At 63.3% G+C, this 19,162-nt stretch overlaps 1 long non-coding RNA gene across 1 annotated transcript; it reads right to left on the reverse strand.

Annotated features, from left to right (window-relative positions):
• Positions 1-517: 517 nt before the first annotated feature.
• On the reverse strand, positions 518-9,802 carry LOC149122915 (uncharacterized). The gene is made up of 3 exons (XR_016218662.1): positions 8,089-9,802; positions 5,280-6,249; positions 518-3,306 (listed from the first exon to the last, which is right to left on the reverse strand). It is a non-coding gene; the product is annotated as an uncharacterized LOC149122915 (long non-coding RNA).
• Between the last annotated feature and the right edge of the window lie 9,360 nt (positions 9,803-19,162).

The following is a 19,162-nucleotide window of genomic DNA, read 5'->3' on the forward strand; positions in this document are numbered from 1 at the left end:
ATGGGAGACGCTGCTCCAGGAGGCACAGCTGGAGGCCCCGCCCACAGGCTGGCGAAGCCGAGCGGGGCCGGGCCGGGCCGGGCCGGGTTCTCTGCGCTGTCGCGGGCAGGGCACCAGGGCAGGTAAAGGATGCCCCAGAGGATCCAGGGCACTGCCGCGTCCGGCCCTGAGGAGGCGGCCCTCGGGCTGGCTCTGAGAAGGGGAGCGGCGTGTCGGGCCAGGGGTCCTGGGGGATTCAGCCACGCGGCTCCGCATCTCCCTGCTGTGTGCACGCATTGACGCACCCAGAGAAAACAGCACGCATACATTTGTGAGCACAGAAATTGGGGGCGTAGTCCGAGGGGTCTATTGGCGGTGAGCAGAAAGTCATCAGAAACGCAGAGGCTGAGACAGCTCTTCCCCCGTGAGTCTGGTGAAGACAGAAAGCGCAGCTGGTTCAGGCCGCACGGTGTGTGGTTATTTGCCGGCTAACAGGGCCTACACAACATTGTTCATAGACCAAAAATGACAGATTCTTGACAATGTAAAGAATGTATTTATTTGGAAAGGAGAGTGGCGGGGGCAGGGGGAGAGAGCTTCATCTATTGGTTCATTCCCCAAATGCTGCAACAGCCAGGGCTGGGCCAGGCTGGAGCCCGGAGCCCGGAGCCAGGGGCTCCATCCGGGTCTCTGAGGAGTCGCAGGGGCCCAGGGACGTGGTGAGAGACACCCTTGCTGTCCTCAGGGTGTGCGTTAGCAGGGAGCCGGCTGGGCAGCCGAGGTGGGGCTGCAGCCCACACGCTCCTGCGAGGCCTGCCGGTGCCCCCACACACGTCTGCCGAGGGTCTTGGCCATTTCACGCGGCTTCACCGAGCGCTCTGAGCCTCGCACGGCTGGAGTTCGGATGTTCTTCATGTGGCTGTGGCCACGTCCGGCAGCAGCCCCAGCCTCCAGCGGCCAGGGGCACGCCCCCACACCCTTCCCCTGCAGTGACAGTAAGTCTCTAGCAGGATCGGGAACTTAATTTGTGGGGCTCACAATCAAAATAAAAGGCGGGGCCCCGAGAGCAGAAACATCAGTTAAGTCAGTGTGGGCGGGTCCCTTCTAAGCTCTGTGTCCCACTCGAGTACACAATCCACCTAGGAAAGCGACCTTGGTCCCCAGACATCGCCAGTGTCACCAGCGCTAACCTGCTCCCCCTGGAAGCCTCTGGTTTAACCTGTTTAGGTCTGTACCACCTGTGCTCAGGGTCAGAGACTTTCAGGAATAAATACCCCAAAGAAAGCCTTAAAAAATGCTGCAGCAGGAGCAGTGTGGATGGCAGCCACGCCCTGGCTCACCGGCTGTGCTTGTCAATAAAGCTTTATTGGGACATGGCCGTGCTCGCCTGTGTGGGTGTGGGCTGGGGCCGCCTCTGCGCTTCAGCAGCAGAGTGGAGGAGCGGCAGCGGGGACCGCACGGCCCAGAAAGCCCAGGGCAGTTACCGCCCGGCCCTCGACAGAAAAGGTTTGCCAGTGTGTGCCACGTGACTGAGTCTTCAGCCGCTGCTCGTGGCGGCGGTGGTAGTAGAGCAGGTGGAGTTAGCCAGAAGCCCCTGGGGCGCAGGGTTCCGGAGCCCCCTTGTCCACACGGTCAGGAGCCAGGGGCGCAGGGTTTCGGAGCCCCCTTGTCCACACGGTCAGGAGCCTGGGGCAGGCGCAGGGTTCTGGAGCCCCTGTTGTCCACATGGTCAGGAGCAGTTCCCGGGAGCCAGGGGCGTAGGGTTCCGGAGCCCCCGTTGTCCACACGGTCAGGAGCAGTTCCCAGGAGCCTGCAGCGAGTGCCGGCTTACGGATGCCCAGGGCAGTTGCTAGGAGGGACCTGGGTGCTCAGGGCTCCGTGTGGTGGAGGGCGCAGGAGGAGAGGCATCGCATGCCGCTGGTGAGCTCCGTGGTCCCGGGGGCTGGGGGCTGGGCTGAGGATCTGGAAGACAACAGGGCTGCAGACGGGGCGGGGGCCCGGGCCTGGGTCCGCTGTCTCCTAAGGTTCTTTTGCCTTTCTCGGGGCAGGTGTTCCGTGAAAGCAGCCGAAGTGAGGAGGCTGGATGGCGGCTCCAGGAGCTGCTCCCCTGTGGGTTTTCTGCTCAGGCCTTCGCAGAGGCGAGCAGGGCTCGGTCAGCACCAGGAGATATTCAGCCCCTGGCCAGGGTCTCGGCTGCTTTGCATAATCCCCCTGCAGGGGCTCTGGGTGAGCTAGTCCCTAATTAATCATTAAACTCTCATCAGTGTGGGTAATGGGATCCCAGCAGGCCCAGCGTCTGGAGAAGGCCCGGCTTCCCGGCTTCCCGGCTCCCCCCCGGGGCTGGGCACTCCCCAGCCGGGGTTCCCTTCTGTGCTCCCCCACAGGCCAGGCCTCGCTCTCCAAGGAACCCCCCAGCCCATCCTAGGCCGGACTGTGGACGGCCCCTAGGGTTCGCTGCTCTCCCCCCAGCGCCTCATTTTCGGGGCGTTCTTCCACGTGGCAAAGATCAGTTTTATTCTCTAGTCCTTTGGCGAGGAGTTTAAAAGTCACTTTTCTTTCTCCCACTTTTTGGATAATCCTGTGACATTTTCTCTGCTGCTCTGGGCGTAGCGGGCACTGGCAGGAGGGGTGGACGGGCCCACCGGGGCAGAGGCTGAGTGGCCTTGGCAGGCCAACTGGCGGCAGGGGCAGCGGAGGGTTCGGATGCGGCACAGGCCTCCATACGCCACTCGCCACTTGTTCACCTGCAGGGTGAGCAGCCCGAGCCCCTGCCTGGGTCCCCGCAGGGGACGGTGGGTGTGCATGGAGTCTCTGCATCTGACAGCGTTGTCCTCACCCACAGAGGAGCGATCACACAGTGGCGCCGACTGAGCTTTCCTGGGCACACGGTCGCCCGCAGCCGTGCTCTGAACCTGCAGCAGCGTGGGCGGCCGGCGAGACGCCCGGGGACTGGCAGCACGCCGGGGCCAAGCTCACGTGCACCTTCGAAGCTTTCGACGTTGAGGCTGATGTGTGTTGACGCAGCTGGTTCAGGCCAGGCCAGTGGGGAGTCTTGCAACCCCACAGTGCAACCTTCCCAGGATGCCCTGCGTCTCAGCCTAAGACCCCACTCTGTTGTCTGATTAAGGCAGTGCCCCCTACCTCGTAAAGAGGACCACCCCGCAGGTGCTGGTCTTTTCGCCTGCCTCTCACGGGCAAGCCGCGGGCTCCCTCTTGACGGGTGGGTCTCTGCGTAGCCTGGCCCACGCTCACGTGTGGGTGGATGCTTCTTCTCTCACTGTGCACGGAATCCTGTCCTTGCTGTGAGCTGTACGTGGATGCCCTTGTCTGTGGGAGAAGCACCCGGAACAAGCATTACAATCCAGACCCAGACCAGGGGCGTGAGCCCAGCACAGCCAGCACCGAGCTCGGTTCTTGTGAGGATCCAGTTACTTCTGCACCAGCATCAACTTGGATTCCGACTGCACTTCAGGATCCTGGAAGTCCCTGCATCTCCAGGAGGCAGTCGCTGGGAACCCAGCTCTCAGCCGCCCGGAGGGGACAGGGAGCAGAGAGCAGGTGCAGGGGTTGGGAGTGGGCTCATCGTCCATTGCACAAGTGTGGAGCGCTCGCTCCTGTGCCAACAGTGTGAGCCTCTGCCTCTTCCGGGGCTCCTGGTGGGAAGGAGTGGGAAGTGTGGGGTCATCGAGCGCAAGTCCACTCAGACACAAATTAGGAAGCAGGTTCCAGCCGGCAGGGGTCCTGCTGGGGCCTGTGAGGGCCGAGGCACCGTGGACGGCAGGGAGTGAACCCGGAGCAGCCGCTGTGCTGGGCGGGGTCCTCTGAAGGCCAGGCCGGCAGAGGGAAGGTGACGGGGCGCCCCTGAGCTGCTCCAGCAGAGGGGAGGCTGGGGGGGCCCTGAGCTGCTCCAGCAGAGGGGAGGCTGGGGGGGGGCCTGAGCTGCTCCAGCAGAGGGGAGACTGGGAGGGCCCTGAGCTGCTCTAGCAGAGGGGAGGCGGTGGGGCGCCCCTGAGCTGCTCCAGCAGAGGGGAGGCTGGGGGGCCCTGAGCTGCTCTAGCAGAGGGGAGGCTGGGGGGGCCCTGAGCTGCTCCAGCAGAGGGGAGGCTGGGGGGGCCCTGAGCTGCTCCAGCAGAGGGGAGGCTGGGAGGGCCCTGAGCTGCTCCAGCAGAGGGGAGGCTGGGGGGGCCCTGAGCTGCTCCAGCAGAGGGGAGGCTGGGGGGGCCCTGAGCTGCTCCAGCAGAGGGGAGGCTGGGGGGGCCCTGAGCTGCTCCAGCAGAGGGGAGGCTGGGGGGGCCCTGAGCTGCTCCAGCAGAGGGGAGGCTGGGGGGGCCCTGAGCTGCTCCAGCAGAGGGGAGGCTGGGGGGGCCCTGAGCTGCTCCAGCAGAGGGGAGGCTGGGGAGGCCCTGAGCTGCTCCAGCAGAGGGGAGGCTGGGGGGGCCCTGAGCTGCTCCAGCAGAGGGGAGGCTGGGGGGGCCCTGAGCTGCTCCAGCAGAGGGGAGGCTGGGGGGGCCCTGAGCTGCTCTAGCAGAGGGGAGGCTGGGGGGGCCCTGAGCTGCTCCAGCAGAGGGGAGGCTGGGGGGGCCCTGAGCTGCTCCAGCAGAGGGGAGGCTGGGGGGGCCCTGAGCTGCTCCAGCAGAGGGGAGGCTGGGGGGGCCCTGAGCTGCTCCAGCAGAGGGGAGGCTGGGGGGGCCCTGAGCTGCTCCAGCAGAGGGGAGGCTGGGGGGGCCCTGAGCTGCTCCAGCAGAGGGGAGGCTGGGGGGGCCCTGAGCTGCTCCAGCAGAGGAGAGGCTGGGGGCCTTGTGCAGCTTGCAGCGCGCTTGCCTCTGCTCTCGGCGGTTTCCAAACGTGGTGACCTGCCGCCATGGAAAGCACTGAGGATTGCTGACCAAAGTCCAGATCCCGAGGAGAGATCCCGAGGAGAGATCCAAGGAGAGATCCCAAGGAAAGATCCCAAGGAGAGATCCCGAGGATGGATCCCGAGGAGAGATCCCGAGGAGAGACGGCGTCACCTTGGGCCCAGGCTGCGGGGTGCACCTCTGTGGGCGGGGCCCGGGGGTGGCAGTCTTCTCCTAGGGGTCCCCGTCCCACCCGGCCGGCCGCAGCGAGCCTCCGTGTTGCGTCCGGATTTTCTGCCTCTGTCCGGGATTTCTCATCCCGGCATCTGTCTGAGGGCAGAGAAGCTGTGTTCGAGGACCCTCTGCCCCCCGATATCTTCATTTCCCCAAAGCTGCCTCACAGCAGCCACAGGACCGCGATCGGGATGCCCAGAGCCCCAGTGCCCGGCAGGGGTGGGGGCTCACCTGCCTGGGACATGGAGCGGAGCTTACTCCGTCCCAGTCACAGCTTCTTGGTTTGTAGACCGGCAGCTTGTGATCCCAGAGATGCGATGGGAGGCGGGAGGAAGGGGGCTGAAGGCAGGGGAGAGAGGGATGCGGGATCCACAGTGGGCAATGACCGCAGACCCCGCCCACTATTGTGGGTGCCCCTCATGGCCGTGGCAGGTCGGCCCAGGATCCCCGTGGACACCCAAACCCGTGGCGCTCTGGTCCCTGTTGTGACATAGATTGGGATTAGTATGGGATTCGCACAGGACCTAGCACACCTCCCCATACCTGCAGTGACCCGTGGTAGGTGACGGCGCGCGAGCACTGTGCAAGCCGCCGAGGTGCTGTGGTATTTGGGGCAGGAGCACGAGACCCAGTCTGTTCAGTTTCGGTACAGATGCAGGCGGCCCCACAAAGGTCTCCCATCGACCAGGGTGCGTCTGAGGGTGAGACATCTTTGGATGCATGGGGCCCGCTGCTCCTGGGGGTTCGTGGGGGAGGTCCTGGGGAGGCGCAGGGGCTGGTTCAGCCCCGTGGTGGTGGGAGGTGCCCGGGCAGGGCTTCCTGGGGCCTCCAGAGCTGAGTCTCGCAGGAAAGGGTGGCCTTGCCAGAGGCCGTGGTGACAGAAGCGCGCAGGCTCCTAAGGGTGTGCTAGAAGCGATCCGGCACCATCGATGCTCCTCTGGCTGGGGACCGAGGCTGTGGCCCAGGCCCAGCTGCCGGCTCTGCCCAGCGAGGTCCACGCTGGCTGCCGGGTGGATGGCTGCATGGTCCCCCCACGCCTCCTTGGCCAGCGGTTGAGAAAGAGGCAGGGACGAGCGTTTGGGTAAGCGCAGGAGTGGCGACGGGGTTAAAAGCAGGCTTCTGGCCTTTTCCGTCTGGAACCATCGCTACGCGTTGATGACAGGAGAAAATCATGTCATGTGATTGCTCCACTGGGTCATTTCTGGGAAGATGAAGACGTTTTTCCAAAACTGGAAGTGCGTGTGCGTTCAGGGCCCACGCTGCCCCTCCCCCCCCCCCCCCGCCTCCTCGGCCTCCCCCTCCCCGGTCCCTGGCGGATGCCGGTGAAGCCGGGATTTCCTTCACTTTCTCAGCACCGAGCCCCCTTAGGGTTCAAGGTGCCCTTGACCTCTTGGGCAAACCCCAGCCCACGGCTCCTGTTGGCACTCGAGCTGGAGGGGAAGGCAGAGCTGGGTGCTGGGGCTTCCCTCGGCCCCGAGGCCCCGGGGGAGCGGGGCTGGGTGGGGAGGCCGCATGTACAAGTGGACGGGGGCCCGGCAAGGGGGCTCTGTCTCATCTCTCATCTCAGCTTGACTCCCGGGGTCGCACCTGTGGATGTCCCCAGAGCGCCCCTGAGCTTGACCTGTCACTACTGCAGGTGGACCAGACTCTCGGGGTGCCGTGGTTTGGATATGTCTCGGGTGTCCCCTGGGGGGTGTGGATTGGAGGTGTGGTTCAGGGGAGGAGGCTGTGGAGCCTTCAAGAGGCGGGGCCTGGTGGGTGGTCCTTGGGTCATGGGGCTGGAATGGGATGAAGGCATTTCTGTGCAACCCTGGAGTGTGGGGAGCAAGGGTGCCCCCGCCACCTCTCTGCTCCCTGCCTCACCGTGCGAGCCTCCCTCTGCAGACGCGCCCGCCGTCTGGCAAGGGGCCTTGGGCAGAGCCTGTTCTAAGTCGTGCACGTTCAGCCCCCAAATCCTAAGTTGCATCAGCCTTTTTTCTTCATGAGTGCCTGGTCTCAGGTATTTCAATGATGAAAAGCTAATACACGTGACCTGAGTTCCCCGGGGTGTTTTGGACTCCTCTTTGAGAGAGAAAGGTTACAAAGTTAAGTTCAGGGCCTGGGGGATCCCTGGAGCCCAGGCTACATGAGTGGCTGGTGCACCTGCCACACCGTCTCTGCTGTAACAGGTGGGACGCCCATACAGAAGACTTTAGGTGGGCTTTGGTGAGGAACCTGGGGGCACGCCGTTGTCCCGAAGGCCCAGAGGGCACTGACAGTGGGGCAGGAGGGGCAGGAGGCCAGGGGGGCCTGGTGTGCGTAGGGGCACCTGGGGAAGCTGCACACCTGGGGAAGACTGACGGTTCAGAGTCTGGAGACAAGGTCAGACCAGTGCAGTGCCAAGTGCTGGATAGCAGATGCGGCTAGCAAGGCCCCCAGGACCCAAGGACCTGGTGGGATCTGACACGGGGGAAGCAGGTCGGGAATGGGCAGGGAGGGGCTCGCATGCTGGGGCCAGGGTCGTGGGGTGGCCTCCAATGGCGCCCACGAGCTGCTCAATGTGTGACCCTCAGGTTGGCTCCAAGGTCAGAATTGTATTTGTAAGACTCCGTACCATACTTTAGGGGTTAAAGGCTTTCATTAAAAAAAAATTTTATTATTTAAAAGAGGGTGAGAGAAAGAGAGAGAGAGAGCGAGAGAGCGAGCAAGCTTCCATCTGCTGCTTCATCTTGTAAATGGCCGTAATGGCTATGGCTGGGCTAAGCCGGAGCCAGGAGCTTGGAACTCCACCTGGGTCTCCACATGGGTGCAGTGGTGCAATCCCCCGCCCCAGGAACCTTGAGGGGGTCCATGTGTGCTGGGTCACCCAAGGAGACACCCAGGGGACATCCCAGAAGCAGTAGAAGCCTCCAAGGCGGGGGAAACTGGACATCAGCTCACTACTGACCCCAGGACAGCAAGATGTCCCCTGCCAAGCCAGGTGGGGGAGTGGGCACGCCTGACCCCTCACTCCTCTCCTCCTTGCCCACCCTGATCTCCCCAGGGCCGAGGAGTTTCTCACCTTCCCAGCAAACCTAGTTCGCGGCCATGACCTGGTGTGGTTTCCATAGGGCCCCGCACGTGCTGTCCCACGATGCTTTCCCAGGAGCCCATGGGAGTCTCACGGGCCTGACGACACGCCTGGGCTCTCCCTGTCTCGTTCCAGGGAGAGCTCCTGTAAGAAAACATCACACACGGGCCGGTGCTGCGGCTCACTAGGCTAATCCTCCGTCTAGCGGCACCGGCACACCGGGTTCTAGTCCCGGTGGGGGCGCCGGATTCTGTCCCGGTTGCCCCTCTTCCAGGCCAGCTCTCTGCTGTGGCCAGGGAGTGCAGTGGAGGATGGCCCAGGTGCTTGGGCCCTGCACCCCATGGGAGACCAGGAAAAGCACCTGGCTCCTGGCTCCTGCCATCGGATCAGCGCGGTGCGCCGGCCGCAGCGCGCCAGCCGCGGCGGCCATTGGAGGGTGAACCAATGGCAAAGGAAGACCTTTCTCTCTGTCTCTCTCTCTCACTGTCCACTCTGCCTGTCAAAAAATAAAAAAAAAAAAAAGAAAAAAGAAAAAAGAAAACATCACACACGTGTTTCCCGACGTTCCTTTCACCAGGACAAAACCCGTGATCTCAAATCCTTGCACAAGTGCTTTGAGGACAACGGCTTCTTGGGTCCAAGGTCATTCACTGTTCCTGCTGCGGCCTGTGGCCGGGTTGCTTGTTTCTGATCACCCAGAGGTGCTAAGTGCTGTCAGCTCACGGCTGGCGGGCCGCGTGGAGGCACTTGGCCCCGTGTCTGTGAGGCCACCTTGAGCCCTGAAGACAACATGCAGAGCCCTGGGCAGCATCCTCGCTTGCAGGGAGGGTCTCAGCGGGGTCAGCACCGAGAGGTCTCAGACTGGGGGAGCAAATCCCGCCCACCGGGACACCGCGGGAGCCGGCTGCGCGGTATTTACCCAGCTGCGCCTACTAGGCTCTCCCTAATCTAAGGCAGTTACAGGGCTGAGCCCACAGCAAGAAGCCGGGACTGGGACCTCCAGGCCCGCAGGCCTTCCCAGGGCAGGGCCACCTCTTGTTCCTTAACCCTTCCTGCCCCGAGCGTCTCAGGCGCGCCCTGGAGCGAGGCTGCCGAGGGGCCTCGGAAGAGCTTGCCCAGCCCGGGTGCCCGGGGAACGAACGTTCCTCACTGTTGCAGCTCTCGGTGTGGGCCACCGTTTGGTGCTTCGGCGTGGGGTCAGATTCAGCAGGGGCACCACGGAGGGCTTGGAAACGCAGATTCTTAGGCCTGGCGCAGGGCCATGGGATCGGAAGCTCCGGGGGGCCCAGAGCTGAGTTTCGCCCCAGGGGACCTGGATGCGCCTTGGGTCTGCAGGCAGCTGGATAGGGGCAGGGCAGGACGCAGGAAGTGGAATTGGGGCTCAAGGCTGCTCTACGGGGTCCACCAGACTGTGAGTGGTGAGTCGTGTCCATCCTGGGCCAGCACCCTCCCCACAACCCCGGCTTCCAGGATCTTCCCAACGTGCCAGGCGCCAGCCCTCTGGCTCTGCGCCCAGGACCCTCCAGGCACAACCCCCAGTTTCACACTGGACGGGGGAGGTCTGCTTGTGTGCACACTGCAACTGCCAGCAGCGACAGAGTGACATTTGTTACAAAACGCAAAACGCGTGTTCACTTGCCACACGTCTCAACCGGCCAGGCCTCCCTGGGAGCCCCCATAGAAATCTGGGCAAGTGGTTTTTGGGAACCTCCCTCCCTCCCTCCCTCCCTCCCTCCCTCCCTCCCTCCCTCCCTTCCTCCTTCCCTTCCTCCCTCCCTCCCTCCCTTCCTTCCTTTGACAGGCAGATTTAGACAGTGAGAGGGAGAGACAGAGAGAAAGGTCTTCCTTCCATTGGTTCACTCCCCTAATGGCCACCATGGCCAGCGCCGCGCCGATCTAGAGCCAGGAGCCGGGCGCTTCCTCCTGGTCTCCCATGGGGTGCAGGGCCCAAGCACTTGGGCCATCCTCCACTGCACTCCCTGGCCACAGCAGAGAGCTGGACTGGAAGAGGAGCAACCAGGACAGAATCCGGCACCCCGACCGGGACTAGAACCCGGGGTGCCGGCACCGCAGGCGGAGGATTAGCCTAGTGAGCCGCGGTGCTGGCCGGGAACATTTCTTGATTGCACTCTGCTCTCTCGTGATGGAGCAATGATGGAATGAACAGTGTTTCATCCATCATCATTTAGGATGGAGCAGCATCTGTCACACACACACACACACACACACAGAGAGAGAGAGAGAGAGAGAGAGAGAGAGGACCTTAGCTCACTTTCGTAACAGAACGACCCCCTCATGCACCCCAGCTCTAAGGAGGCTCAGTCACAGCCCCCCCCCCCCCCCCCCCCGCCAGCCACTTAAAGTGCACAGTTCAATAAACAGGTCTTCACCCCCAGAGGAGACCCGGGACCCTTTCTCCACTTCCCCCCACTCCTGCTGCTTCCCCGCCCCAAGCCCCAAGCCAGACAACCACACTGTACCTTCTGCCTCCAGGGATTTGCCTATTCTGGGCTGTTTGGTACATTTCATCCACACGGAATCACGCGGTGCGTGGTCTTTGTGCCTGGCTCGTGGCAGGCAGCCTCATGCTGACGGCGGCTTGGTGCTGTAGCAGGTGGTGGCGCCGGGTCCGTCCACGGCGCTTCTCCGCACACTTGCCTCGCCCTCTGCCTGGGCCTGGGCCCACTCTGCTCATCACAATCAGCTTCAGCTCCCACATCCTCCCGCCCGCCGCTCCCCGCTCCTCCCCCCAGCCCCAGCCCCGCGCCCCACATTCTTGGAGCAGCCCGGTGAGGTGCAGCCTGGATGTCTTTGCCAGGCTCTCGCTTAAGGAACCAGGATCCAGGGTCCAGCGGGGAACTGTTTGGGCCCTGCCCTCTTGTAAACTCCAGGCGGCTTTGCCTAAAGAGCAGAGACGGTGACGGCTGTCACAGGGAGACGCCTCCCTTTCCGCCCTCGGGGAGAAGGCGGTGGCCGCCACCAGAGCACCAGGTCAGCCGCTCTCCAAGGCGGATGAGGCTCCGGCCTCTGAGACCCCCACCAGGCACCTCAACAGGTACTGCGCGCTCACAGCTGCCTCCTCCAACTTACGCAGAGGTTCCTGCTGGAGGCCTAGTCCCACCCCTGAGCTCCCCCAGACCCCGCCCTGGGGGTGTGCACCCAAAGACGACTGGAGCTCCAAGGTGAGGCACTGAAGGGACCTCAATGACATTGTCACGCCCACAGGTGCAGGTCCCCAGGCTTGCCCAGGCACCCGGAAATGGTGAAAGCCCCCCTGGCCCAGGGAGAGGGGCTGGAAGTGGCAGCAGAGGGCAACTCCCTCCCTTCCAAAGCCTGTCTCGCTTTTACTCGGAAGCCAGCCTGTCCCTCAGTGGGAACCCCAGGGCCGTCCCACATCTCTGGTCCCTCCGGGATGCAGGGCGTTCATCGTTTTTCTGCTGGGCAGTGTCTAGAGTCCTCTCTGGCTCTGCTCAGAGCCGCCTCCCCTCTCCCAGGCTTCCCATTTGCATGTCCAGCAGCTCCCCAGACGCCGCTGCGTGGAGGCCTCCAGTGTGAAATGTGATCGTCCCCTCCCCCAGAACAGGTGCTCCCTGCACGCTGCCTCCCCCTCCTCCGCCTTGCAGAGGGCACCGCGGCCCCCAGGCTGCACAGCAGGAAACCAGCGAGGTGTCCGGCGCTGGCCCAGGTCCACCTGAACTCCACCGCCTGTGCAGAGCCACCCTGCACCACCTGTCACGGGGCTGATCTCCCACGCCCCGCCCCTCCCTGCGGGGTGGCTGGCATGTCTCGCTGAGGGCCCCTGATGACTTCCGGTCACCCTGGGGATCGAGTCCAGGGTCTCTCGGCTTCTGGGCTCTCCCAGCCTGTGCCGCCTTGAGGCAGAATCGGAGCCCCTGGGCGGAGCCTCCCCTGCCTGTCCCCCACTGAGCCGCAGTGCCGGGCGGTGTAGGAGGTGGCACACAGCGCGGTGGTGACTGAGTGGCTGCTTCTCCTGCCCCCGGCCCCCGGTGGCTTCACCTCACCTCCTCGTGTGGCGCTGCTGCGGGCCCCAGGGCTCCAGAGCTGGCCGCCGGGTGGTGATTTTTGCTGCCATGAGCGCACGCTGTGGGAGATACCAATGCCGTGAGGCGGGGACGGGTGCAGTGACAGCACAGCATCAGCTGTCGCAGGCTGGGGTGGAGTCAGCCGAGAAGGGTTCATTCCTGCCTCTCGCCCCCGGGGTCAGCTTCAGCTGGAGGCTGAGCAAGGGCCCTGGGGTCGCAGAGGTCAAGCTGAGGGTCGCGGGTGACTTGGAGGTGAACTGGCCGCTGGGAGTGAGAGGCGCCACCAGCGCTCATGCGTTGGAGAAGAGCAGGGCCAAGCCTCGCCTGTCCCCGCTGATGGAGGAGGCAAAGGCCACCGTCCTCACAGGGTCAGTGACCTGGGACAGCAGCAGTCCCCACGCCCATAAATACCAAGCAGGGCTCCTTGGGGACCAGAGAACAGGCATGGGGGGAGGGGCTTGCGCCAGCCTCTCTTCCCCCTTAAAGGGCCGGTGTCCACAAGTGAACTTTGGAGGCGATTTTCTCTCCTTTGGCCCCAGGGTCTGCACCGCCCACGGTCCTGTCCATGGGGCTGTGCACAGGCTGCATTCCCAGGCCGCTTGGAGGCTCATCCTGGGGGGAGGCGACATCTTGAATGAGGCAGAGACTGGAAAGGGTTCTCTTTTCTTCTGCGAGATTTAAGTATTTGAAAGGCAGCGTGGGGGGGGGGCGGGGGGAGAGGGAGAGCGAGCCTCCACGCACTGCTTGGTTCATTCCTCAAATGCTGGCTGGGCGCGGGCGAGTTCGCAGGGCTCAGGGGCAGGGCCTGCGTGTGAGAGCCGTGAGCGGGCGGGCGCTCCCCGGCCGGCTGGAGACGGGACTTAGGTGGGACCTGGAAGGTCGGTGGAGGGAGGTTTTCTTTCCCGGGGAGATGCAGGTGCCTGTGCACTCCGGGGTCCCCCGGGAGAGGCTGCAGCCAAATATTATTTTTGTCCGAGAGTGCTTGCGAAATTGGGAATATTTTTAGCAGATGTGAAATCTTTGGAGACAACTCAGATTGCTCGGCGCCCTGCCGGGAGGGGCACCCCGTAAACCTTTGCTGGGTGTTCCTCAGGGCCACAAAGACCCTCGGGGGACGGGCACACCAGCAGCCCGATCGTAAAATGCCGCCGTTGGGGCCCGTGAAAGGAACGGGGACGACAGCTAGAACGTCGTCCGTGAGCGCGAAGACCATCTCCTGTGGCTGTCCAGAAGCCGCATCACGCGCGCTTTCCAACCCAGAACCCTGTTTGTGTTCGTGTGCAGCAGGGCCGGCTTTTTATGGGAAGAGATAACCGAGACCACCCTGTTCAAGTCCCCCTGGGTGGATGCTGGAGGCGCGAGCATGCGTGGAGAGCCGCCGGAGGGACAGAGGCCGGTGTGCTGAGCACAGTCGAAATGCAGTCGCCGAGGCTCCAGTGTGCTGTCCCTGCGGGCACCGAAAGCCCACGCACTTCCGATGCCGCAGCTCCCTGACCCACGTTCAGCGCGGGCTGGCTGAGCACGGCGTGGGCCTGGCTGCTGCTGGGTGCGGTGTGAGAAGACGGAGGCCCCTGGCCTGGGCGAGTGGGCGGTGGCGGTGGGCAAGACACGCCCAGGCCACTGTGTCGGGGGAGCAGTGCACTGTAGCTCTGGGGGCGAGGGAGGCCCTGGAGGATGCGGGGGTGCTGGCAGAGGGGACAAGGCCAGGGCGAGGGGCCTCTGGGTGCGCAGAACAAAGGGCAGCCTGTGGCTGGGAGAGGCGGGAGCTGAGCCCGGAAGCTGCCCTGGCCACTGCCCTCAGCGGAGTCCATCCTGACCCACGCGCTCAGCACCATACGTGATTCCATCATGGCTCTGGGGACGGCCGTGACGCTGAAGCTGCGTACAGCCGGCGCCGACAATGCCAGGCTCTGTCGCTGCTGACCAAACACCTCCCTCCTGCCGCAAACCCGAAGTCCACCTCCCTCCCGGCCCCTTGGGCTCCTGGAAGGAAGCCAGTGTCGACCATGAAGAGCAGAGGGGAGCTCTCTCCCTGTGGCCTTTGTGCCCAGTGTCGCTGGGGGCTGGAAAAGGACGTGCGTGGCACAGGTGCCGAGCCTGAGGTCCCAGGAGACGGAGCTGGGAGAGATGGTGCTCATGGGCACCTTCGCGTGGCTGGTGGCCGGTGGCCGGGCTTTGGCCAAGTGCTGTTTGTGCTGCACGCTGTGTCCTGCGACTGACGGGGGCGGGATCCTGGCCTCTGAGAGCTGAGCTCCTGAGCCGGCGGCCGCTGCAGGCGCCACCACCTGAGCCACCTCCCAGAGCTGCAGCCCCAGAACACGGAGCTGGGTTGGCCGCCGGGGGTGACATGCTGGCGGCCCCCACCGCCCCTCGCCGCACAGAGCGGAGGGCTTCCTCTCCCAGGCCTGTGTCCCACGGCCTCTCTGTCAGCCTCCCTCCACCTGTCCCAGCTGCCCGGCCAGCTTCTGAGGCCAGCGGGTCCACAGGCAGTCTCAGGGTCACGAAATTGTCAGGTGACGCCAGCTGTGGGCTGTCCCTCTGCAGTGGGATTTAGCATCAAGATGCAAGCGCCAGACCAGCCCTGGCAGGCTGGGCCTCCTCTGGCCTGGCTCATCCCGGGAGGCTGGAAGCTGTCCTCTGGGAGAGTACGCCTGTCTCCCCGAGGTGGGACGTCCTGGCACCTGCAGGACCTCATGCTGTTCCGTTACTCACGGCTCGCGCTTCCCTGGAGCTGCCGGGTTCGATGGGTGCTGGTACAGCCCCATTCCCGCGTGGCAAACCTCCTCTCCACGTGGTCCGGGCGCCAGCCACAATCTCAGTGTCTCCTATTCACAGAGTAGTGTGCTTACAGAAAAGCAGGAAAACACCAACGTTGGAACGAGAGACGCCTCTGCCCCGTGTGTGGCCGGACCTGCAGCGCTCACCGGTGTCCGCACACGTGGGTCCTCGGGCTGCTGGCATGCTCCAACCTCAGATCTCCTGCTCTGCCTGCCCAGGCTCCAGCTGAGACCCCTCGGTCAGCCCCTGCGCCGTGCCGGTCCTTCCTGGGGCAGCTCCTCCGGCGCCCTGGGCCACAGCAGGGAGGAGCCAGGAGTTGCCTCCACTCTGGGGTGGACACTGGCGCCCTCTTTCCTCTCAGGGCTGTGGGCGTCCCTGGGTAGGAGGGGGTCTCCCAGGGCCTGCGGTGTAGACGAGCCATTTGGGACCAGTCTTGGCTCTCCAGTGTGGAAGGCAGGTTCTGATTCTACTTTTACTTAACAAGTACTTGTGTGTATGTGCGAGGCACAGTGCAACAGGATAATAAAATCCAGTGACTCGACATGTGCACCGTCTCACACACTCATCACTTTGGTGAGAACGCTTGGAACCGACTCTTCCAGCAACTTCGAGCTGTCGGATACATCGCCGTTGTTAACCGCGTCTCCAGGCTGGGCGGTAGGTCTTCACACTTCATGCCCTTTTACCCACATGTCCTCAACCCTCCTGGCCCCTGTGGTCCCTGGGGACCCCTGCCCTGCTCTCTGCTTCCATGAGCTCCACTGGTTCACATTCCACGTGTGGCTGAGCTCCTGGGGTGCGTGTCGCTCCGTGTCGCTGAGCTCCTGGGGTGCGTGTCGCTCCGTGTCTGCCGTGCTCCACTCAGCACGGCGTGCTCTGGGTGCATGCGTGCCCTCGTGGTGACAGGATTCCCTCTTCTTCCTGGCTGAGTGGTGTTCCATCATGTGTGCCACCACAGGCTCCTTTTCGAATCTACTGGGGACACTTGGGCTGGTTCTACAGTTGCAGATGGAAGTCAGCGGGAAGGCAGAGTGGTTCGGATGTTATGGGAAGAGGATGGAGGCGAACAGAACGACCGTGGGACCCAGCTGTCCCACGAGGCGCATGTCCTGGGGCTGAGACGTGGGGACGTGGAAGACACATCTGTTCTCGTGGGCTCACTGTGGCCCTTGTGTGCTCACTGTGGCACCCACACATTCTCTGGCTCTTGTATGGTCACCGTGGCTCTCATGTGGTCACTGTGGCCCTTGTGTGCTCACTCACTGTGGCACACACATGTTCACCGTGGCACTCACATGTTCTCTATGGCCCTTGCATGGTCACTGTGGCACTCGCATGTTCTCTATGGCCCTTGTGTGGTCACCGTGGCACTCATATGTTCTCTGTGGGCTTTGTGTGGTCACTGTGGCACTCACACGTTCTCTGTGGCCCCTGTGTGTTTGCCGTGGCCCGTGCATGGTCACCATGGCCCTCGTGTTCTCACCGTGGCACTCACTGTGGCAGCTGCATGCCCCCCCCCATCACTCCCTCTCCCCTGCTCCGTGGCTGCCCTCCAGAATGAGACACCGTCTCTGTCGCAGGTGTCACCAGGGGTGCGGGAACAGGGATCCTCACGTGACAAGCGCAGGGCGGTGAGGTCCCCCTGAGGTCTCCGAGGGAAGCCCTGCTGCCTGCAGCCGCCTTGTTCCCACCGCCCCTGCCTTGTCCTGGGAGCCCGCACTGCTGGCCCCAGCTGGGTGCTGTGAAGACCTTCTCCCCGTCCTGGAAGGAACAGCCGCCGTCTCGTGCCCTGCTCTCCAGGGCAGCGTCTGCGTCCTCCCAGTGTTCCTGAGGGACGCAGGGCTCCTGGGAGGGCAGGGGTCCCTGCTCCTCCATCTTGGTTCAGAGGTTGTGCGGCGCTGCCTGTGAGGAGTCCCAGGTTCATCACAACTGGAGGGGGAGTGCTGCGCTGGGACTTCCGCCGGCTGTCAGTGTGTGGGTGGGGTTCAGCCGGGCTCCACCGCAGAGACAGAACCGTGGGAGGTCAACTCCGGGGTCAGTCACTGGTGGATCAGCAATACGTGAGGGCTGGAGTCGTGGCACAGCAGCTCGGGCTGCCACGTGCGACACCAGCATCCCCTGTGAGTGCAGGTTCGAGCCCGGCTGCTCCACTTCCAGCCCAGCTCCCGGCTAATGCCCCTGGGAGAGCAGCAGAAGACGGCCCAGGCACTCGGACCCCTGCTGCTCCCAGGGGAGACTCAGAGGACGCTCCTGGCTCCTTGCTTTGGCCTGGCCCCGCCCAGGCTGCTGCGGCCATTTGGAGTGTGGCCCAGCGGATGGAAAAATCTCTCTCTCTCTCTGACTTTCAAATAAAAAAAATTTTAAACTAAAATGTTGGAAAAACATCGCATCCGTACTGGACCCGTCCGGGCGTTTCCTCTTCATTCCGAGGCAGCGCTCACCGTGCCTTACGGAGCCGTGCGGAGGTGACTGTGGTTACAGTCACTTCCCTAAACACCACCAGCCTCCTGTGAGGGACCGCAGCATCTGTGGGTTCTGGTATCCCTGCAGGTCGGTGAGCTGGCAGCACCGGGGCTGGTGGGGTACCCCGAGCCCCATCTCCGTAGGGGCCCCGGGCCACGGCTCTGTATGCCCGAGCTTGTTTCTGGCACAGCGGGACAGCCGGGTGGGCTGTCACCCAGGAGGCCACCTTCCCCAGCCACGGATGTGCCCCGGGAGTGTCGCGCCGACTGTGCCTTCTGGTTCTCGAAGCACGCCACGGTGTCTTCCTTCTTTGTCTCTCCCAAGAGCGTCCTTGGCCACAGCCTCTGAAAACTCGCTGGTTTTGCCGCTGAGTCCCCGCACTGTTCCAGCCCGCCCTAGTTACAGCTCTCAGCTGCCGGGGGCCCGGGGGCCTGTGGGGGCAGACCCGGAGGTCCTCAAGGACCCCTGGGCTGGGGCCACACACGGGCGAGTCCTCAGGGTTCTGACAGGGAGCTGAGGTACAGGGAGCAGCAGAGATGGGGAGGGCGCACTCCGCCCAGGCGGGAACTGCCAGAAGCCACCGCCATCTGACTTGCAAGTCAGCCGGTAATGTTCCAGCAGGAGCTAGGACCCACGGCGGCAGTTATGAATGGCCCCCAGTAAGTCACTGCTTTGGCTGTTTAGCACAAAGTCTGATATCTGGGGCCAAGTCTTGGGCAAAGGGTGCTTCCTGGGCCAGTTAGTGCACAGGGCTCTGGGAGAAACTGGCCTGGGGGGGGGTGCTTATCTGTGAAGCCCCTGAGGCAGGTGCCTCATTCCAAGCCGCCCTCCCATTGGTTCCCAGGCACCCACTCCCATCCCGGCCTCGGCCTCTGCACAGCCCACCGGGCTGTCCTACCTGAAATCTGTCTCAGGCTCGGGTGGCAGAGCTGCCACAGGCCCTCAGCAGGGCCCCTTATCTGCCCGAGGAGCCCATGGACCCCTGGGCAGCCTGGGTTCCTGGGCGGACCTGGGCGTGGTGGCCAACAGCCAGTGTGTCCCCCAGAGCTCATGCAATGGGTGTGTTAGCTGGGAGGGGGAAGCGGCATGGTTTTGTCACCAGTGCAGTGTTTGGTGTGGACGAGGAAACTTCTCTCTCCAGGGTCCTTGGCCCTCTGCGCCCTCTGCGGTGGCCGTGGCAGTGGCCATGGGCCGTCCAGCCCTACATGACCCTGCCTTCCCTTCCCGCAGCACCGGGATGAAACGCCCTCTCCTGAAATGGAATTCACACGCATACAACGCACCTCACACCTCCTGTGACCGACTACATAACCTGCCTGTTGAATGAAAAGTGACAGCTTCCAGGAATAACAGGAAATGTTTTGTAAGAAAATATCTTGTGCTTACTCGTGAACTTGGAGAGTTTCGGCAAAGGAATCCGGCTTGCTGAGACACACGATCACACTCAGCGGCGTGATTGGAAATGGCACAGCTTATGGTCTCCTGAAATGAGGGCTGGCGGTATCTGTAGAGGCTGTGGGGTCGCGGGGCATCGGGCACCGCACAGAAGCAGCCGCTCTGTGCTAACGTGAGAGGCACTGCTGCAGGCCGTAGTTGTCTCAACGGTGAGCAAGTCTTGGCAAAGTTGTAAACAGAACCAGAAACGCCTCTGCACCGGAGTTGCACTTCTGGCTACACAGAAGGATCACCCAGGTTAGAGATCTGAGCTGGAGTTCTGTGTCGTCTCAGATACGGCGAGATCTCCCCTGCGTCTGTAAACGCCGTGGAAAGTCGTGCAGGGT

This window comes from Oryctolagus cuniculus, chromosome 12 (genome assembly GCF_051225735.1).
Source record: "Oryctolagus cuniculus isolate XC-2025 breed Fujian yellow rabbit chromosome 12, ASM5122573v1, whole genome shotgun sequence".
Lineage (NCBI taxonomy): Eukaryota > Metazoa > Chordata > Mammalia > Lagomorpha > Leporidae > Oryctolagus > Oryctolagus cuniculus.